Source organism: Triticum aestivum, chromosome 2A (assembly GCF_018294505.1).
Source record: "Triticum aestivum cultivar Chinese Spring chromosome 2A, IWGSC CS RefSeq v2.1, whole genome shotgun sequence".
Lineage (NCBI taxonomy): Eukaryota > Viridiplantae > Streptophyta > Magnoliopsida > Poales > Poaceae > Triticum > Triticum aestivum.
The window spans coordinates 281316214-281337516 of NC_057797.1; the positions used below are offsets into that span (position 1 = coordinate 281316214).

A 21303-nucleotide genomic window follows, 5' to 3' on the forward strand; every position below is an offset into this window, starting at 1 on the left:
ATATGACAGTTTCAAGGCTTGTGGAGTTGATGAGTTTGTGGCTCAGAAGCTCACAAAGTGGAATGATGAGCTTATCATGCAGTTCTACTCCACAGCTCACTTCTATCCAGATGGCAAGATAGTGTGGATGTCTGAAGGCACTAGATATCAGTCAACGGTAGCAGAATGGGCTCAATTGATCAATGCTCCTAAGGAGAATGAAGATGACTTGGATGTCTATGCCAAGAAGAAGAAGGATCACAACTCCATGGCTAGGATGTACAAGGAGATTCCTGATGCAGATCTTGAGACTCGCCAATTTGGATCAGTGAAACACCTGCTGTCAGGACTGCCTACTATCAATTGGATCCTCAGGCACACTCTTCTGCCCAAGTCTGGTGATCACAGAATGATCAGAGGCCACTCCATCAATCTGCTACATATATTTGATGTGCCACAAAAGTTCAAGGTCATGAGTCTTATAGTTGAAACTATCAAGAGGACAGCTGCTGACCAAAAGAGAAGCTGTGGGTATGCACCATAGATCCAGGAGTTGATTAACTCCAAGATGGGCACTGGCATATACTTGTTGGACAAGGAGCACATGCATATCTATCCCGACTTTGAGGACAACCAAGTGGTTATGAATGAGGATGAACCATCTTCTGTGCACGTTCAAGCAAAGAGGGTGAAGGCAAAGGCTAAGAAAGCTGCAAAGATGCCAACCATGGAAGAGGCATCTCAGTATCTTCTGAAGAGCAAGCAAGATCAGCTCGGCTACTTGATTGCATCCACTCTAAGGATTGAGAAAGGGCTGGCCACCCTAACTAAAAACCAGGAGAGCTTGCAAAGGATCGTGGAGCAGAAGTTCTATGACATGGATGTGAAGGTAAATGAGATCCAGTCTATTGTGGAGCAACTTCAGGATGATATGCAGGAGAGGAAGGGCAAGGCAACCACTGATGCATTTGCCAGAGTGCCCAGAGGACAAAGATCTACTGCAGTGCCTGTTCCAAACACCAGAGCAACTTCATCTGCACCAGCTACAGCTTCAATGCCACCAGCTCCAGCACCTACTCCATCAGCTTCATCTACATCAACTGAAGCATTCGTTCTTGGAGTTATCCGGACACCACCACCTGAAGACCAAGCCTGAGAGACGATTTAGTGCTATGCATTTTCTATGAACTTTTTGGTAACTTGTTGCCAAAGGGGGAGAAAAATGTATAGATCATAGGCTTCGAGAGAGAGTGTTGCTTTTTATTCTCTCTTGCTTTGGTGGTTGAACTTTATTTGCTTGATTGAGATACTTTCTGTCTGTGTGATACTTGGATGATCATGTGTGTTTGATCATATGCTACATTAATGCTTGTTGGATGACATTATCATTTTATCCCTATATGATCATTCACTTTGCTTGGTGATGAGTGCATGTATTTAATCATTATCATTTTGAGCGCTCCACCAAGATGTATGTGACATGAAAAAGTAACCCATGAGCCTAACTCTCTGTGCATTTGCAGTCCAAAGCAAATCATAAACTATGCACAAATTTAGGGGGAGCTCTTGCTTTTCACATACTTCTCAAAGCGACAATGTTTTTCACTCTTATTATCATTTGTAAAGCTTTGATCTATAAGTTGTCATCAATTACCAAAAAGGGGGAGATTGAAAGTGCAACTATCCCAAGGTGGTTTTGGTAATTCCTAACAACATATAGCTCATTGAGCTAATGCTATTCCAAGAATAATATTTCAGGAAAAGCTCAATGAATGGCATGGCATGGATGAGGAAAGTGGACCCCTCAAAATTCTATGGACAAAAAGATTGGCTCAAGCTCAAAGCTCAAGACTCTACATTTTATATTTTAGTGATCCAAGATCACATTGAGTCTATAGGAAAAGCCAATACTATCAAGGAGGGATGAGGTGTTGCTTAATGAGGTTCTTGCTTCATAGTGCTTAGTGATATGCTCCAAAACCCTCAACTACCTTCCCACATCCACATATGACCAAAACCAAAATTCAAACTCGGCCCCACCGATTCTTTCTATTCGGTGCCACCGAGTTCAGATGTCATAGCCACTGCCACAAACCCTAGGCAAATCAGTCACACCGAGATGGGATTGTAATCTCTCTGTTTCCCTTCATAACGTTTCGGTCCTACCGAGATGAGCGATCGGTCCCACCGAGATTGCAATGTAAACTCTCTGTTTCCCTTTTGTAACATTTCGGTCCCACCGAAATGAGCAAATCGGTCCCACCGAGTTTACCTGATCAACTCTCTGGTTAGCACCGAGTTTGTGTAATCGGTCACACCGAGATTACGTTATGCCCTAACCCTAACCATATCGGTCCTACCGAGTTGCATCTCAGTCCCACCGAAAATCCTAATTGTCACTAGGTTTGCTAAATCGGTCCGACCGAGTTTCTCAATTCGGTCTCACCAAGATTGGTAAATTGTGTGTAACAGTTAGTTTTTGTGTGGAGGCTATATATACCCCTCCACCCACTCTTCATTCGTGGAGAGAGCCATCAGAACATACCTACACTTCCAATACACATTTTCTGAGAGAGAACCACCTACTCGTGTGTTGAGGCCAAGATATTCCATTCCCACCATATGAATCTTGATCCCTAGCCTTCCCCAAGTTGCTTTCCACTCAAATCTTCTTTCCAACAAATCATATCCTGTGAGAGAGAGTTGAGTGTTGGGGAGACTATCATTTGAAGCACAAGAGCAAGGAGTTCATCATCAACACACCATTTGTTACATCTTGGAGAGTGGTGTCTCCTAGATTGGCTAGGTGTCACTTGGGAGCCTCCGACAAGATTGTGGAGTTGAACCAAGGAGTTTGTAAGGGCAAGGAGATCACCTACTTCATGAAGATCTACTGCCAGTGAGGCAAGTCCTTCGTGGGCGATGTCCATGATGGGATAGACAAGGTTGCTTCTTCGTGGACCCTTCGTGGGTGGAGCCCTCCATGGACTCGCGCAACCGTTACCCTTCGTGGGTTGAAGTCTCCATCAACGTGGATGTACGATAGCACCACCTATCGGAACCACGACAAAAACATATGTGTCTCCAATTGCGTTTGAATTCTCCAAACCCTTCCCTTTACATTCTTGCAAGATGCATGCTTTACTTTCCGCTTCTCATAGACTCTTTGCATGCTTGCTTGAATTGTGTTAAGATTGCTTGACTTGTGCTAAGATATCTAAAATCTGCCAAAGACTAAAATTGGGAAAAGGATAGATTTTTAATTGGTCAAGTAGTCTAATCACCCCCCCCCTCTAGACATACTTTCGATCCTACAAGGTGACATTAGGGTTTTGGTTGATTTGTGTCTTAAGGTGTTATCCTAATACGAACTCTATGATAGATTGAACGGAAAGAATAGCCTCGTCTTATTTTACTACGGACTCTTGAATAGACGATCAGAAAGGATAACTTTGAGGTGGTTTCGTGCCCTACCATAATCTCTTCGTTTGTTCTCTGCTATTAGTGACTTTGGAGTGACTCTTTGTTGCATGTTGAGGGATAATTATATGATCCAATTATGTTATTATTGTTGAGGGAACTTGCACTAGTGAAAGTATGAACCCTAGTCCTTGTTTCAAGCATTGCAATACCGTTTGTGCTCACTTTTATCATTAGTTACCTTGCTGTTTTTATATTTTCATATTACAAAAACCTTTATCTACTATCCATATTGCACTTGTATCACCATCTCTTCGCCGAACTAGTGCACCTATACAATTTACCTTTGTATTGGGTGTGTTGGGGACACAAGAGACTCTTTGTTATTTGGTTGCAGGGTTGTTTGAGAGAAACCATCTTTAACCTACGCCTCCCACGGATTGATAAACCTTAGGTCATCCACTTGAGGGAAATTTGCTACTATCCTACAAACCTCTGCACTTGGAGGCCCAACAACGTCTACAAGAAGAAGGTTGCGTTGTAGACATTAACTATCAGAGACGAACAAACGCGTTCACGAACAGATGCGTTCGGGCGAACATTCGCAAAATAGCAAAACCAAAGAAACCCAGGAAAACCCTAACCCTAAGATAAAACCAATCTAAAAAACAAAACTAGAAAAAACCGGGGTGGTTTTTAGAGGTTCACGAGAAAAACCGGCGGCGGCGCGGTAACGAGATCCGGCGGTGGTGCGGGCAACTGCAAAGCGGCGGGGCGGCGTTGCGGGTGGCGGCGCGGCGACGGAGATGCGGCGGCGGGCAGTGCGGCAGGCGGAGCAGTGGCGTGCGGCGGTGTGCGGCGCCAGCGGCGGCGACGGCTTGCGGCAGCAGTGTCGCTGGCGGCGGTGGTGCGGGCCGCAGCGGGGGGCGATGTGGGGAGACGCGGCGGGGCGACGGGGTATATAAAGGCCTCGGGGGGCTACTGCTTGCAAGAGGGGGCGCGGAAGTCGATGCCGACCCGGACTCCGGCGGGAGTCCGGCGCTCGCATGGCGGCGGGAGGCGGTGGCGCGGCGGCTCGGCTGGATGGGCTTCGGCCCAGTCGGTCCGATTTTTTTAAAAAATAAATTCCACCGAAGAAAAATCCTAATAAAATATAAAAAAATCTAAAAATGCCAAAAACAATTTTCACCATCTAAATAAAATATTTAGAACAAAGTGAACATTTTTTTGGCCTAATAATGCAATTTTGAAAAATGCATATTTTCCTAATTCAAACAAAATAGCAATAAAATTCCAAATAAAATATTTATTTAGTTTTAATATTTTTCCTCCAATATTCCCCTCTGATATTTGGAGAAGTCATTTTATCTCCTCTCATTTATTTTTAATATTGGAATCATTTTAGAGAGAAAAATTATTAAAATCAAAATGATCCTCTTTCCAAATTTGAGAAAATTCAAATATGAAAACAATGAAATCCCCAACTCCCTCCGTGGGTCCTTGAGTTGCTTAGGATTTCTAGGATCACAACCAAAATGCAAATAAAATATGATATGCATATGAAACTCTATGCATTATCACTTATTTGGCATAATCCCTTCACATGACAACCAAAGTTTTAGCAAACAATGATTGAACCAAAATGCTTGAGAGCCATGAGGATGAGACATTTGTGGGTATGTTAATGTGCACTGTAGTATCATGTTTAACTTTACATGCCCTTCACTACCTAATCTATGTTTTAATGGCTCCATCAAACAAAGACTCTTACATGCATTCCCGACAAGCAAGTGTTAACTAGAGGAAATATAATTGAGTGTTGCGAAGTTGTTTTATCTAGTAGATCAGAAACTTTGAGTTGATTATCTTTGCTTCACTAACACTTGCATAATAACCATGCCACCTCTACATCTATGCTAAGTTTTCACGTTAAGAAGTGGAGGACTATCTAGGCGTACCTATCATAAGTGAACCAAGACCTTCTTGTTATTTCGGTTTAAACAACTGGGTTCCTTATGAATTGGATTTCTCTCTATGTTGCTCGAGGATGATCAAGTTTAATCTTGGGGGAGTTGATGAGTGATATTTTTACACTCATCTACCCTTAGTTTAAACTTATATATTTCATTAAAACCAAGATATTCTTTCTGATATTGTCGCTAATGACTAACGAATGCATATGATTCTAGAAATCCTCTCTTTATTGTGTTTCTATAGGAAATATGCTAAATATGGAAGAGATCAAGTGAGAACATGAAAAGGAGTAAAGGAGGATATAGAAGAAATCGGGAGGAGGCATGCCAACAATTCAGAGTAGAAGACGACGCTCCATGCGACTGCGCCCGCTCGTATGAGCGATAGTATGGTGTGGAACCCGATGCTCCTCGTCCACTTGAACAACTTATATAAAGTGGTCTAGGATGAAATGTTAACAGAAGGCCCAAGAACAAGCCGCGAGCGGAGCCAGAACAGAGTCATCTTCATCCCATCTTCATCAACCCTAGCCACCACCATTTCCCATCTCCATAACCACCATCTCCATCTCCACCATAGTTATTCCTCCACTAGATCATACTTGTAAATCGATCACACACGGCATCCATTGTAAGACATATCACCAATTAATCTACCTTCATGATGTGTTCTATCATGTGTTCTTCGTGTGATCTAATCTCCATGTGTGAGTAGTCCGATAAGGTATGGGTTGAGCAAGAGCCTTGCAACCCGATGTATTTGTTATGGGGATCAATGGAAGGGCTTTGAATTAACGTCTCGTATGTGTGAAATAAAATTGTTCCATATATGTCTCTTGTCTCTTTCACATCCTTCATCCCTGCAGGTGCCCTGGATCATGGAGAGCGGGTCACAAAGAGGCTAAGGGCAGGGAGACAGTGAAGTGTTATTCTGGACACGAGTGATAAAGGTTTAGTATGGTAACACAGATCCTATCTCTGGGACTCAATAGGTGTAGTCATTAAATGCCAAAGATCTAGTCTGATTATTGCAATCTTAATTACCAAGGAAACCCGTGAGACAGATAGGGCCTTCGGTTGGACAACTGACTCTTCATGCAGGATGTGTGCCGGTCAAGACGTAATTTGCACACATCCCCCACTATGGTTCCTAACAAGCACATCTAGATGGGTAACTTCCAACGCACAAATGAAGATCATATTTGGTGCTAACACAAATATATGGTTGTGAGCATTATGACCTCATACCTATGTCTATTATTATTATAGGTGTTCTCCTTTAGTTGTTTGATTTTGATCCGGTAAAAGGCTGGAATTGTTCTTTAACAAAAACTTGCTTGAAACCCTAGCTTCAAGGGGGTCATCATCCCATGAGTTCGATAACTCAGGGTCACCTCTGGGGAAAAGGTGTGAATCCTTTCTGCTTCATTTCTTGGTCACCAAAGGAAGTAATCTGGGGTGATTCCCTTGGGTAAGGTAGTGCTCCGGTATTGGTGGTGTTGTTGTACCACTATCCTCAAGCGGTTGTACTACCAGGTGTCGGTGCAACGGACACTGGGTCCATTGCCTAGACTGTGCACAGGCCCGAGGACAAGAACACAACACCCAAAGGTTAGATCAAGGCACAAGAGATTAGTTCCTTGAAGCATCAAAGTACATATCAAGAAGACCAAGACTAGCCAAAGAGACAAGATACCACTACGAGAAGAACCTCCCTTTGTCGGGCAGGCGAGTCTGGCGAGGTTGAGGTTACCCCTGAAGAGAGCCTCCAAGATCGCCCCGGCAGGCCTGCCAGAGCTCGTGGAAGCAAACCACTCCACCACACCACCTCACAGCGACACACGTCGTGGATCAATGTGGTGTCAAGCTCCTAAGTGACTAAGTGGCCGCCTCCTGCCACATGGCAGCCGTTTCCTACAGAAGATACCTCCAAGCGACACCCGTCCTGAGACGTGTCAAGCAAGCAGGTGCAAAACTGGCAAAACAACCCGGCAGGTGATACGTCCATTTTGCATCATGTTTACCTACTGTTATTTATAATGGTTTTGGGTCAGTTCGGTTCCCTTCCTCACCTCCATGCCTGGATAAAACACTAGCCTGGCCTCGGCCTGAGAAACTCAGAAAAGCTGACTGACGAGGCTAGATGTGTTTGGATCTTGTCCTCTGCCTAGCCAGCTGTAACTACCTGTACCAATCTATAAACTATTGTTGGCCCACATCTGTACATAGCTATCCCCACAAAAGGTGTCATTAGCACCCCACGCCAGCACCCAGGATAGCACCAGGCGTCCAATTCTCGGCGCCTGGGCCAGGCTAACAACCTTCCTAGGTGATCCGGCCAGGCTAATCAAGATGGCAGATGCTCCAGGCCAGGCTATCATCCATTACCCAGGACATCATCCAAACAACGTCTTGGCCAGAATCAGGCAAGCTCCAGGCCAGGCATAAAAAGATGAGGACGCGAACCAAACTAACCCTTTATGCATAATAATGCTTTTTGGAGTAATTCTAATGCTTTTTCTCTCATAATATGCAAGGTTCACACAAAGAGGGAGAATTCCGGCAGCTGGAAATCTGGACCTGAAAAAGTTACGCCAGGCTACCAATTATGCACAACTCCAAATGAGCTGAGACTTCACAAGGAATTTTTATGGAATAAATAAGAAATACTAGATCAAATAACTACCAGAGGGGGCGACCTGGTGAGCACAAGACACCAGGGCGTGCGAGGCCCCCCAGGCGCGCCCTGGTGGGTTGTGCTTAGCCCCGCCCACCTCTGATGCCCATCTTTTGGTGTATAAGTCATTTCGACCTAGAAAAAACAAGGAGAGGACTTTCGGGACGGAACACCGCCATCTCGAGGCGGAACTTGGGCAGGAGCACTTTTGCCCTCTAGCGGCGCGATTCCGCTGAGGGAACTTCTGAAGGAAATATGCCCTAGAAACAATAATAAAGTCGTTATTTATATTTTCTTATATCATGATAAATGTTTATAATTCATGCTAGAATCGTATTAACCGGAAACTTAGTACATGTGTGAATACATAGACAAACAAAGTGTCCCTAGTATGCCTCTACTTAACTAGCTCGTTAATCAAAGATGGTTAAGTTTCCTAACCATAGACATGTGTTTTCATTTGATGAACGGGATCACATCATTAGAGAATGATGTGATGGACAAGACCCATTCGTTAGCTTAGCATAATGATCATTTAGTTTTTTCTGCTATTGCTTTCTTCATGACTTATACATGTTCCTCAGACTATGAGATTATGCAACTCCCGCATACCAGAGGAACACCTTGTGTGCTATCAAACATCACAACGTAATTGGGTGATTATGAATATGCTCTATAGGTGTCTCCGATGGTATTTGTTGAGTTGGCATAGATCGAGAATAGGATTTGTCACTCCATGTATCGGAGAGGTATCTCTGGGCCCCCTCGGTAATGCACATCACTATGAGCCTTGCAAGCAATGTGATTAATGAGTTAGTCATGGGATGATGCATTACGGAACGAGTAAAGAGACTTGTCGGTGACGAGATTGAACTAGGTATGATGATACCGACGATCGAACCTCGGGCAAGTTACATACCAATGACAAAGGGAACAACATATGTTGTTATGCGGTTTGACCGATAAAGATCTTCGTAGAATATGTAGGAGCCAATATGAGCATCCAGGTTCCGCTATTGGTTATTGGTCGGAGATATGTCTCAATCATGTCTACATAGTTCTCGAACCTGTAGGGTCCGCACGCTTAACGTTCAATGATGATTTATATTTTGAGTTGTGTGATTTGATGACCGAAGTTTGTTCGGAGTCCCGGATGAGATCACGGACATGACGAGGAGTCTTGAAATGGTCGAGACATAAATATTGATATATTGGACGATGTTATTCGGACACCGGATGAGTTCCGATAGGTACCGGATAACTATCAGAGTGTCAGAGGGTTATCGGACCCCCCCCCCTGGGAACTAATGGGCCTCTATGGGCCTTAGTGGAAGAGAGGAAGGGCCAGGAGGGGTTGGCCGCCCCCTGGGTCCGAATTGGACTAGGGGAAGGGGGTTGCGCCCCCCTTTCCTTCCCTTCCCTCTCTCCCTTCCTTCTTCCCCCTCTTCCTTAGGTGGAAACCTACTAGGACCATGTGTCCTAGTAGGATTCCCCTCTCCTAGAGTGCCCTAGGAGGGCCGACCGGCCTCCCCTCCCCTCCTTTATATACGGGGGCAGGGGGCACCCTAGGACACACAAGTTTCTCTTAACCGTGTTCGGTGCCCTCCTACACAGTTATACACCACGGGCATACCGTCATAGTGATTAGGCGAAGCCCTGCGCTGGTAACTTCATCATCATCGTCACCACGCCGTCGTGCTAACGAAACTCTCCCTCGGCCTCAACTGGATCAAGAGTTCGAGGGACGTCATCGCGCTGAACGTGTGCTGAACATGGAGGTGCCGTATGTTCGGTGCTTGGATCGGTTGAATCGCGGAGACGTTTGACGACATTAACCGCGTTAGTAAACGCTTCCGCTTTCGGTCTACAAGGGTACATGGACACACTCTCCCCTCTCGTTGCTAGGCATCTCCTAGATAGATCTTGCTTGATTGTAGGATTTTTTTTTGAAATACTGCGTTCCCCAACAGTGGCATCCAAGCTAGGTCTATGTGTAGATGTTATATGCACGAGTAGAACACAATGAGTTGTGGGCAATTATAGTCATACTTCTTACCAGCAATGTCTTACTTTGATTCGGCGGTATTGTTGGATGGAGTGGCCCGGACCGACATTACATGACCGGTATTGTTGGATGAAGAGTTCATGAGACTGGTTCTACTGACGTGTTTCGCACACAGGTGGCTAGCGGGTGTTTGTTTCTCCAGCTTTAGTTGGATCGAGTTTGACTATGGCCGGTCCTTGTTGAAGGTTAAAACAGCACACTTGATGACAAATCATTGTGGTTTTGATGCGTAGGTAAGAACGGTTCTTGGTAGAAGCCCGTAGCAGCCACGTAAAACTTGCAACAACAAAGTAGAGGACATCTAACTTGTTTTTGCAGGGCGTGTTGTGATGTGATATGGTCAACACGTGATGATATAAATTGTTGTATGAGATGATCATGTTTTGTAACAGTTATCAGCAACTGGCAGGAGCCATATGGTTGTCGCTTATTGTATGAAATGCAATCGCCATGTAATTGCTTTACTTTATCACTAAGCGGTAGCGATAGTCGTAGAAGCAATAGTTGGCGAGAAGACAACAATGCTACGATGGAGATCAAGGTGTCAAGACGGTGATGATGGTGATCATGACGGTGCTTTGGAGATGGAGATCAAAGGCACAAGATGATGATGGCCATATCATATCACTTATTTTGATTGCATGTGATGTTTATCTTGTATGCATCTTATTTTGCTTAGTACGGCGGTAGCATTATAAGATGATCTCTCACTAAATTTCAAGGTACAAGTGTTCTCCCTGAGTATGCACCATTGCTACAGTTTGTCGTGCCGAGACATCACGTGATGATCGGGTGTGATAAGCTCTACGTTCACATACAATGGGTGCAAGCTAGTTTTGCCCAAGCAGAATACTCAGGTTAAACTTGACGAGCCTAGCAGATGCAGATATGGCCTCGGAACACTGAGACCGAAAGGTCGAGCGTGAATCATATAGTAGATATGATCAACATAGTGATGTTCACCATTGAAAACTTCTGCATCTCACGTGATGATTGGGAATGGTTTAGTTGATATGGATCACTTGATCATTTAGATGACTAGAGGGATGTCTATCTAAGTGGGAGTTCTTAAGTAATATGATTAATTGAACTTTAATTTATCATGAACTTAGTACCTGATAGTATTTTGCATGTCTATGTTGTTGTAGATAAATGGCCCATGCTACTGCTCCTTTGAATTTTAATGCCTGCCTAGAGAAAGCTAAGTTGAAATATGATGGTAGTGATGTCTACTACGCAACCTTCTTCTTGTAGACGTTGTTGGGCCTCCAAGTGCAAAGGCTTGTAGGACAGTAGAAAACTTCCCTCAAGTGGATGACCTAAGGTTTATCAATCCGTGGGAGGCGCAGGTTGAAGATGGTCTCTCTCAAACAACCCTGCAACCAAATAACAAAGAGTCTCTTGTGTCCCCAACACACCCAATACAATGGTAAATTGTATAGGTGCACTAGTTCGGCGGAGAGATGATGATACAAGTGCAATATGGATGGTAGATATAGGTTTTTATAATATGAAATTACAAAAAAAGCAAGGTAACAAGTAATAAAAGTGAGCGTAAACGGTATTGCAATGCTAGGAAACATGGCCTAGGGTTCATACTTTCACTAGTGCAAGTTCTCTCAACAATAATAACATAATTGGATCATATAACTATCCTCAACATGAAACAAAGAGTCACTCCAAAGTCACTAATAGCGGAGAACAAACGAAAATATTATTGTAGGGTACGAAACCACCTCAAAGTTATTCTTTCGGATCGATATATTCAAGAGTTCATACTAGAATAACACCTTAAGACACATATCAACCAAAACCCTAATGTCACCTAGATAATCCAATGTCACCTCAAGTATCCGTGGGTATGATTATACGATATGCATCAAACAATCTCAGATTCATCTATTCAACCAACACACAGTACTTCAAAGAGTGCCCCAAAGTTTCTACCGGAGAGTCAAGACGAAAACGAGTGCCAACCCCTATGCATAAGTTCACGAGCGGAAGCCGCAAGTTGATCACCAAAACATACATCAAGTGGATCACGTGAATATCCCTATGTCACCACAGATAAGCACATGCAAGACATACATCAAGTGTTCTCAAATCCTTAAAGACTCAATACGATAAGATAATTTCTAAGGGAAAACTCAATCCATTACAAGAGAGTAGAGGGGGAGAAACATCATAAGATCCAACTATAATAACAAGGCTCGCGCTACATCAAGATCATACCACCTCAAGAACACGAGAGAGAGAGAGAGAGCAAACACATAGCTACTGGTACATACCCTCAGCCCCGAGGGTGAACTACTCCCTCCTCGTCATGGAGAGCGCCAAGATGATGAAGATGGCCACTGGAGAGGAATTTCCCCCTCCGGCAGGGTGCCGCAACGGGTCTAGATTGGTTTTCGGTGGCTATGGAGGCTTCTGGCAGCGGAACTCCCGATCTATTCTTCTCGCCGATGTTTTTAGGGTATATGGACATATATAGGCAAAAGAAGTCGGTCAGGGGAGCCATGAGGGGGGCACGCCCAGGGGGTAGGGCGTGCCTCTATGCCTCGTGGCTTCCTCGAAGCTTCCCTGACGTCTACTCCAAGTCTCCTGGATTGCTTCCATTCCAAAAATAACTCTCCCGAAGGTTTCATTCTGTTTGGACTCTGTTTGATATTCCTTTTCTTCGAAACACTGAAATAGGCAAGAAAACATCAATTTGGGATGGGCCTCCGGTTAATAGGTTAGTCCCAAAAATAATATGAAAGTGTTTAGTAAAGCCCATAAACATCCAAAACAGATAATATAATAGCATGAATACTTCATAAATTATAGATACGTTGGAGACGTATCAGCATCCCCAAGCTTAATTCCTACTCGTCGAGTAGGTAAATGAAAAAAATATGGTGTGTGAATGCTAGCAGGTGCACAAGTTTGATCAATGATAATTTCAATCACCTTTTCTAGCATCATTATATGTCATAACAATGGCTCATATCATAAAGCTTCTCATGATCAAGTAACAAACTATTCACATGTTAAAGTATAGATCATAAACTTTCTTGAGAACTAACAAACCGTGTTATTAGTCATCAAACAATTACAATTCATCTTATTTTCAGGAAGAGTCTATGTCAGAGCTTTGATTCAGCAAACTTCACATACTCAACTATCATTTAGTCTTTCACAATTGCTAACACTCACGTGATATTTATGGGTTCAAAGTTTTAATTAGACACAGAGAAAGATAGGGGCTTATAGATTTGCCTCCCAACCTTTTACCTCAAGGGTAATGTCAACAATAATAGTTCATGATGCCTTACATCCAATTGGATATATATATATATACATCTAGGCTATTCTGTTACGCGTAACAGAATATTATTCTGTTACCCTACTTGAGCTGATGGTTTCAGACGGTTGTACTGATGATTTTCATCTCATTGAACTCTGAGGAGCGCGCACGCCATGGCGTGGGCGAGAAGTGGAAGGAGCAAGGTGCCTCTTGCATTGCAGCCCTTGCGCACACGCGGTAGAGTGGCAGTACAAGTCCACACGCAGGCGGCGACGGGAGCATGAGAGAACGCGGGGGAAGCAGAGAAGCACGCGTCCATGGCGGCAGGGGACTTGGCGCAGCAACGGCAAACCGAGCGGAAAAGAGAAGAACTCGATCACGTTGTACGTCGCTCGGCCGATCGAGATGTACCAGGCGATCCCCTACAGTGCCGGCCAGCTGTCGGCGTGCCTGCAGCAGTCCGAGCAGGCCGAGGCCGAGGGCGCGGCCGGCCAGGAGGGCGGGCTCGCGGCTCGCCGACACGGCGGCGAGGGGCGACGGCGGGGAGGTGGTGAGGAGGGCGGTGGCAGAGAGCCTGGTGCTGGTGGTGGGGAGGTGCGGGTGCTACCTTAGCCACGTGGTGAAGCGGCTGTTGCAGGGGCTCGGGGTGAACCCCGCCGTGCACGAGGTCACCGACGAGGCCGAGCTCACTGCAGCGGTGGCCAGGAACGCTGGAGGCGAGGCCGTCGTCGCGCTGCTGGCGGCGTTCGTCGGTGGGAGGAACCTCGGCGGGCTCGATCGGCTCATGGCCGTGCACATCTCCGGCGAGCTCGTGCCCATACTCAAGGACGCCGGCACGCTCTAGCTCTGAGTCTCTGACTCTGAGCAAAACCAAAGATGCATATGGGACGGGGTACTACGGACGTACGAACAACCATTTGATCATGAGTTAAACTTCTTTTCAATTCTCTTTTTGACTCTTGATGAGATTATGTGAGTTACTACTGCTCGATCTTCAGTATCTCTTGATTGGGATCAATAATGGAGTACCAGCTTAGCTATAGTTAGGCCTAAATTCTTTTGATTAGGGTAGGAAAAATTAGGAACTATTGTGCCATCTCGTGCTTATTTTCGACCACACGCTTGTAAATACATGGATGAGTGAAGAGGGGTGTACTATTTAGCACTGTATAAATCATGTTCCTTTCATCTTGCACATTAGTTTTCTAGATGCCAATTCATTTTGTCTTTGAAGGTTTCTTCTAGTAGGCTTATGATGTTATCACGAAATGGCACTATGTTGGATATTTGTAATCCATGAAGGGGTGCTTGTTTGTTGCAGCTGATTTCCCTCTCTCTTCTTCTATAGTACTCCTATTTATCATATATTAATTTTAAATTATTCTGAAAATAGAGGACTCGAACTGATCTCCAATTTTTGGGTTTGTACTGAGCGGTTTTCATAGACTAGACTTTACTCTGTTTTTCCGTAAGATTTTCCTCGTAACTTTCCAACGATCTATGGTATCATTGTCCCCGAACTTGCATGATTTATATAGTTGAACTGAATGTCATTTTTTTCAAAAATAAAATATTTATTTGCAACAGTGCTTTGGACTTCTCTCATTTTACGACCTAAACATTTACCATTTGAATTTTCATATAGGGTTTTCTTTCTGTTTGAGCTTTTTTCGCGTCCCGAGCATGGTGCCGGGGCATGGCGCGTGTTATAGGGTTTTCTTTTGAACTCCCATTGTAGTAATACATGGACTTATGTGATGATAGGAATTCTTGGACTAGCACACGACGGTAGAGCACACACGATAAACATTCTGAAGTCGTCTAAGCTACAACATTTGGGGCGCGGGCAACAACGGTGGCGCTCGCGGCGGCACTCGTACTAATCTATGTGTGTGTTTGTACAGATAAGGTATTTTTTCATAGAGTAATTTTGAATGGTTCCGAAAAAGTACTAGACTTCACTTTTTTTGGTATGGCTTTTCCTTGCAACTTTTCAATGGTTTAGGGTTTTCATAGTCCTCAAACTTGCATGGATTATATGATTATCATTGAACTGAATGCTATTTTTTGAAAAGAAAATGTTTTGTGTTTTTTTAACTCAATTTTTTTGCTACGATGTTTTGGACTTCTCGCGTTTTGCGACTTCAACTTTTACCATTTAAATTTTCATGGGTTTTTTATTTTGTTTGAGCTTTTTCCCAAACTTATCGGAGACTTCATGTTTGAACATACAACCGATGAGACTAGATCAAACATTTTGATGGAAACAGTAGCTCAAACATTAAAAAGTGCAGAAACGGTAGAAAATTTTAGTTCAGTTACTCTTGCTCAATCACAATCGGGCAGGCCCTGCTCAACACCACCTACCAAGACAGAAACGCTACACCAAACATGTGTTGGACTTACCTAGAGGAAGCTGGCATATAGTGCAAAAGAAATGAGACACGTCACAATGTTATAACCGATGAGACTAGATCAACCACAAAGAAGTGTAGCCATGTTCTTCGCAAACCAAACCAAATCGTCTCAGGTTTCGATTATCTAACATGAACAAAAGAGATCCGGAACACACACGACGTCTGCAAAAGCTTCATCAGCAGCAAACTCACAGCAGGTTCCCACGAGTGTGAATTAACAAGGGTGGCATGGCACCAAGTTACTGCACCAGCTTAATTCCTATGTACTACATACTGTACTTAGCAGTGGTGGTGCCACTAGCGGCGGAGGTGATGTTATCTATGATGCAAAGATGACACTCTCAGGACCTCCTCTTCCTCTTCTTCTTGTCCTCGGACTTGGCGCCTGCGTTCTTGAGCTGCAATGGAACACAACACCGTCAGCCATCTCAATGGATCACATCATATAAAAATGAATCGAATTTTAGCAACCGTGGGTGGAGGATGAGTAGTCAGCCAAGGTGGCTAGGGTGCTTACCCCGATGATGAGGACACGACGAGGACAATGGCGAAACTGGCGAAGAGGGTGAGTGCGTGCTTGATGTAGCCCATGACGCCGCGGCGCGCCCTCTCGATGATCTCCTTCGTGTCATACACCATGTTGAACTTGTGGAGTTCTGATTTTTGAACCTTCCCAGTAGTAATACATGTACTGGGCGGTACAAGATTGTTGAGCAGCTGACCCACAGAAACAAAAACACTCCTGGAGTGCACACGCAAAATCATTTACAAAAATAGTAGTAGCAAGAAGCAATAAACAGCCGCACATACACGTGTTTTTGAGAGTGAAGCAACGGAGAGGCAAAGGTGTACGCAGCATAAACTTCATCCTGTTTTATGATGAGCACATCCACGATGCATCCTGTTTTATGTTAACCAAGTGAAAGTACGGTGCTCATTCTGAAGCATAACCACAAGCACTTGTTTCTATTATATGAAGATGGAAACACAAAGGAAATCGGACTCACCATCAGAAGTAGATGAACTGAAAAGCGTACAAAAGATGAACTTGTGCATACAAAAGACGAACTGAATCACCATCTCTGTACTGAACTTATGTATCTATACAATGCAATCCTATTATTATATCTTGTCAAAAATCTCAAATTAAAATTTGAACTTATCGAACATGCACATGGAACGGACAACAATTCACATAAATAATGTGTTACTTCCCTAGATGCTTCTACAATCACGGGAAATACAAGTCTACCCACACCACTATCCCAACCAAAATTGAAACTTGCATTCACAGGTTGTTGTGGAGTTTTCAGCTTGTAACAACTAAAACACTTTAGCCGTAGTGTAACATCAAACCTTAAGAAAAAATGCCAGTTCTCATTGGGCATATGAACACTCAATCACCTTCTCTGCATCAATGGAAAATCATAGTTCATTACATGAAATCAAATTAGCAATCAATTTTTGTTGGTGAGAGATAAGAGAGAGGAAATACGAACGGGGAGTTCAACCCCACTGCTACATCCTCCTTGGCAGAGGCACGCAGCGAGGATGCCACCTCGTTGCTATGCTTACAGGCAAACTGATTGTTGAAGTGCAGCAACAAGTTATTTTCCACATGGACAAAGAATTTTCTTTGGGTTTTATTTTGAACTTGCCTGGAAGTAATACTTGTACTCTAGTCCCAGTACAAGTATCATGCCTATAATTTGTAAACAAAAAAAGATGCAGAATTTACAAATGAAAAGATTAAAATAAAAGTTGAAACAACAGAGAAACTATGAAGCAAATAGCATGAGTGATCTTCTAGTTGAAGCACTATATTTTACTGATTTTTTTTGTCAGTGAACTTTTGTAATTTAGGTACTAGAACTCACTGATGTTATTTACTCTTCGTTTTTTGAAGGCATTTTTCAGTACATGTTGAATTCTTTTTTAAACACACCCACAGTTGAAATGGATTAGTACATGCGGAAAATATCAGTTTTCATAAGAAAAACTTGCACTGAATTAGTTAAACTCTGAATATGTTCAGAGAACATTAGAGTCTCATGCTACTCTAGGCCACACACCGAACCAAGCTTTTCAGCATGATGCATGTTCTCATATGGAATGTATATACGGAACCAAAACAATTTCTTATAACACTTCTTAGCCCATTCGCTTCAAGCTTTAGAAGAAAAACTTTGGGGGGTTGGGAGAACAGAAGATGAATTTCTAAACTACATTTCTCTACACTTAATTCCTATCAGATGTTGAACTTTCTAACCTACAGTTGCCCAGAAGCCGTCCCAAATTCTGCTTGGACTAATGTCCGTGTTCCACTTGGACGGCTACCAGTCACCATGGTGGACGAGCTCATGGCCAAGTGCGGCCAAGGCGACCACCGGGAACTGTAGGTGCTTGTGCAGCAACACATTTTTGCCCGGCTTCTCGACTCCCTGCCCAATTTTCCTGAGAAGCAAGATAGACAAGAGAGTAAATTCTTCTCTCTTACAGCTGAAAAATTAAACGCATCAAAAAATCACATTTTTTATGCTCTCAACCTCCTGCGTATATATTTAAACTAATGGTTTTCTCTCACTGAACATTCTACCTCGCAAGTCTGAACTATGCGAACTTTATTCTGGCCAAACTATTACAAATTTTATATACAACGAACTACCGTACAATATAAAACTGATTTTTTTAACATGCACATTGCACTGATTCGTCTTTCCTTTATGAACTGATGATAAAATATATACTGGGCTGCTACACCAGCAGCAAATTCAGGAATACATGACATTTTTTGGATAGCAATCTAACAAGTGTTATAGCAAAGCAGGGAACAAGTACACGTTTTGAACTGCTCATGAACACGCATCAAGCAAAAAGTACAAACCAATTCTGGTTCACTAAAACATGAGTTAATTTTCAATATAGATTCACTAAAACGGCTTCTGATTTTTTTTAAACATCTAGCTTCTTATTTTTTTTACTATTTGAACTCACTTGTTTTTTCTGTATTTTAGCAACACAAAATTAAGCAGTAAACAAGAGATGGGACGGGGTGAGTACCTGTCGGTGCCGGCAGAGAAGCGCAGTGGTCTTGCCAGCGAACATGGTGCTAACGATGATGTGAATCACGCCAAGTTGGAATGTACTGCAGACATTAAAATAGAATAAATAGAGAACATGTTGACCAAATCATGATACCCTTAAGAACCTTAGGCCTAGTTAGATAGATATCACAATGCAATGGTGGTATACAAATAGTGAACATTTCAGTTAATAACGTGAGTGCACCATCAGGGTTCAGTGACCACACCCCCTCTCTTTAACTTACTTTTGTTTCTGAACCACATTCTGGTACGTGTTTCTCAACAATGCAAGATCATTATTCACTTGCAGCTGACAAATTAACCAATGGTTGACTATAATGAAGTGCATATATAGTGAAAAGAATTAAAATGTTGATCAACTTATACTAGATTCTTTTTAAAAAAACTAACATGTACTGTTTTTCTTAGCCTGGGATGGATTGTTAGAATTTCTAAAGGCACTTAATTACCTTCAAGACTGCAAGAGTGAAGGATGCCTTTTTTCATATTTTATTTATTTATGCTACTCATTCACATAATTTTACAAATGGACCAAACTTGTTGTACAAAGTACTAAACAGATTCATGTAGAAACAATACTACAATATTTGTGAACAAAAGGTCGTACAAAAGTTGTACTGATCCACGGAAAGATTTGGTACTGGCAAGAAAATAAATATGAAATCTATCTTGGAGATTCGACATATGTTCCATTGATTACATTCAATCATGTATGTAATGAAGAAACAAAATGCAACTCCACAATTTAGTAGTTCATGTAAAAAAACCAAGTTAATGTACAGTAACATCATAAGTTCAGAAATAAAATTAAAAAGAGTTTTGTACTGTTTTTCCTATAACAACTAAGTTAATGTACGCCATGGGGCTGGACTAGGATAGCGCTGCATATCCTGGAGTGGTGGAGAGGAAGCTCATGTCACTACCAAATCTATCAGGGTACTACAAATTCAAGGAACATAAGTAAAACCAAACTAATTTATTACAAGCACTCCTATGAACAGAACTTAATTTAGAAATTGAGGTGATCATAAACAGTGAAAACAAGAGTTTGCTACTACTAGATTTCCAATCGTAGAACAACTTCTAGGAACGTGTGGGAGTCAGACAACATGCCTGAACTGTGTGTTGATTGGTAGTTGAACTTGCTACCCATCCACACTAGTACCAGCGGCACAAGACCGCAGTATTTAAGCAAATACCTGATGGCATCAAGAAAACAAGTGACTAAAACATTTAGCAATAAAAGCGATGCTGCAAAAAAATTGAACTGATGTTTTTCTGTCATTCCGACAAACCTCCAGCATTTTTTTGAACTAATTTTTATCCTATCATTGTAATGTTGGTTTAGGCTTTTGGAATGAGGTGAAAACCTCTAGTCTATTTGAACTTTTACTAAACATTCAAAAATGTTTGAACTGATGTGAATCCTTTCACTGAACTACGACTACTACATTTTTTCATGAACCTACCCATGTATACGGATAAGTTCTATTTCTTCTAGGCATTTGCACAATTTTGTGCTAAGCAAAGATAGAAAGAAAACAACCTGGAAATGTTTCCTACCGCCGCACGTCAACGGGAGTTTGTGTTGGGGAACGTAGTAATTTCAAAAGAATTCCTACGCACACGCAAGACATGGTGATGCATAGCAACGAGAGGGGAGAGTGTGATCTACGTACCCTTGTAGACCGATAGCGGAAGCGTTAGCACAACGCGGTAAATGTAGTCGTACGTCTTCACAGCCCAACCGATCAAGCACCGAAACTACGGCACCTCCGAGTTTTAGCACACGTTCAGCTCGATGACGATCCCCGGACTCCGATCCAGCAAAGTGTCGTGGAAGAGTTCCGTTAGCACGACGGCGTGGTGACGATCTTGATGTTCTACCGTCGCAGGACTTCGCCTAAGCACCGCTATAATATTATCGAGGATTATGATGGAAGGGGGCACCGCACACGGCTAAGAATATGATCACGTGGATCAACTTGTGTGTCTAGGGGTGCCCCCTGCCCCCGTATATAAAGGATCAAGGGGAGGAGGCCGGCCCTAGGAGGGGCGCGCCAAGGAGTAGGATTCCTACTCCTAGTTGGAGTAGGTTTCCTCCTTTCCTAGTCCAACTAGGAGAAGGGGGGAAAGGGGGGAAGAGGGAAAGGAAGGGAGAGAGGGGCCGCGCCCCAAACCCCTTGTCCAATTCGGACTGGGCTTGGGAGGGGCGCGCGCCACCTCCTGGTCCTTTCCACTAAGGCCCATTAAGGCCCATTGCTTCTTCCTCGTATTCCCGTAACTCCCCGGTACCTCCGAAAATACCCGAATCACTCGGAACCTTTCCGATGTCCGAATATAGTTGTCTAATATATCGATTTTTACGTATCGACCATTTCG

The 21303-nt window shown here is 43.2% G+C and overlaps 1 pseudogene; it reads left to right on the forward strand.

Annotated features, from left to right (window-relative positions):
- The first annotated feature begins 13805 nt into the window (after positions 1 to 13805).
- On the forward strand, positions 13806 to 14244 carry LOC123191652 (monothiol glutaredoxin-S9-like; annotated as a pseudogene).
- The last annotated feature ends 7059 nt before the right edge of the window (positions 14245 to 21303 follow it).